Here is a 214-nt window from a genome sequence, read left to right on the forward strand (position 1 = left end):
AATGTGCTAAAATGTTACTAAAAACAGATCATGTTTAAAAAAAAAAAATAATCAAAGCACATTGATTGTTTGCGATACAGACTTCAGCACAATGGAAGCAGGTTTAGTGCGTCAAATCAAGCAGCTCTTTGGGTTGGTGGAACATATCGACATTTAGGTGAAACACAGCCTTCTAATTCCCCTGGAGGTAGTTTAAACCAGCGGTCTTCAACGT

The sequence above is a fragment of the Cyprinodon variegatus genome, unplaced genomic scaffold (genome assembly GCF_000732505.1).
Source record: "Cyprinodon variegatus isolate N-32 unplaced genomic scaffold, C_variegatus-1.0 Scaffold1528, whole genome shotgun sequence".
NCBI lineage: Eukaryota > Metazoa > Chordata > Actinopteri > Cyprinodontiformes > Cyprinodontidae > Cyprinodon > Cyprinodon variegatus.